Source organism: Trichechus manatus, unplaced genomic scaffold (genome assembly GCF_000243295.1).
Source record: "Trichechus manatus latirostris isolate Lorelei unplaced genomic scaffold, TriManLat1.0 scaffold00182, whole genome shotgun sequence".
In the NCBI taxonomy this organism is placed as follows: domain Eukaryota; kingdom Metazoa; phylum Chordata; class Mammalia; order Sirenia; family Trichechidae; genus Trichechus; species Trichechus manatus.
Genome location: NW_004444118.1, coordinates 4,720,939 through 4,722,658, shown reverse-complemented (window position 1 = coordinate 4,722,658; position 1,720 = coordinate 4,720,939).

The following is a 1,720-nucleotide window of genomic DNA, read 5'->3' as shown; positions in this document are numbered from 1 at the left end:
TTATATATATATATATATATATATACATATATATATATATAGTCCTCTGGAACAATTTCAGGCAGATTTGAGAATTTTGGCTTTTGTTCATAAAAGATTTCTTTTAACCTGTGAAAATATTCCTTAGAGTATTGAGTTAAAGATCGACAAAATTTAGTTTGTATTTTCAGTGTAATGGAGGGCTATTTGACTTTGAAGAACTATTTTTCTTTTCATAGTCATTTCAGTACTCATTTCTTGGAGTCCACAGGTGAAATCATTTAAAACATTCTGAATATACTTAGTCATGACTTTAACATGTGCTATAACACATGGTGATGTAGTAGTGAAGAGTCATGACTGCTAACCAAAAGGTCTGCAGTTCAAAACCACCAGGAGCTCCTCAGAAACCTTATGGGCAGTTCTATTCTGTCTGATAGGGTTGCTATGAGTCGAAACTGACTCAACAGCAACAGGTTTGTTTGTTTGTTTTTAAATAACATCTTTAATCGATAGGGCATTCCACACCAACATAATGTTATTAGTTTCTGTAATAACTGATTCTTATATTAACAGAGGGAAGGAAAATAAAAAGTTTTTCTATATCTAGAAATTGGAACATTGAACATTAGTAATATTCTTATAAAAACCTTACATTAATTCTTTTAGTTTACTCAGTCCTACGTAGCTAATTTTGGTTTCATGTTATTTCGGATCAGAAGCAACTCGAAAACTTTCATTAGTCTTTAGATAAGAGTTCTAGAAGTCCTGATTCAGTCCAATTGCATTTATGTTCAAAATATTACAGTCTTCTTTATGAGTTTGATATAGTCAATGTTTGTAGTGTTTTCATTGAATTAGCAAGCTAAAATTTATCTGTGAATGACAGACTTAAAAATAGCTATGATTAGCTTACAATAATTATTCTCAAAAGTGAAAAGATCTGAAGGGAATTAACTACAAAAATAATGCAAACCTAATAAAGTCAAATAAAAATTCTAGATAAAAATATTTTTAGCTAGAATGATTAACTTCTTTTTCAAAGAGCTTCTGATATAACTTAAAATGATTTTGAGACACAGCACTATATGTCAGGTGGCATCGAGTAAGTTCTGACTCATAGCGACCCTCTGTATAACAGAATGAAACGCTGCCCAGTCCTGCATCATTCTCACCATCGTTGTTATGCTTGAGCCCATTGTTGCAGCCACTGTGTCAATCCGTCTCATTGAGGGTCTTCCTCTTTTTTGCTGACCCTCTACTTTACCAAGCATAATGTCCTGCTCCAGGGACTGGTCCCTCCTGATAACATATCCAAAGTATGTGAGATGAAGTCATGTCATCCTTGCTTCTAAACAGCATTCTGGCTGTATTTCTTCCAAGACAAATTTGTTTGTTCTTTTGGCAGTCCATGGTATACTCAATATTCTTTGCCAACACCACAATTCAAAGATGTCATTTCTTCTTCAGTCTTTGTCTTAGTCATCTAGTGCTGCTTTAACAGAAATACCACAAGTGGATGGCTTTAACCAAGAGAAATTTATTTTCTCACAGTCTAGTAGGCTAGAAGTCCAAATTCAGGGTGTCAGCTCCAGGGGTAGGCTTTCTCTCTCTGTCGGCTCTGGAGGAAGGTCCTCATTGTCATCAGTCTTCCCCTGGACTAGGAGCGTCTCTGCACAGGAACCTCAGGTCCAAAGGATGCACTCTGCTCCTGGTGCCTCTTTCTTGGTGGTATGAGGTC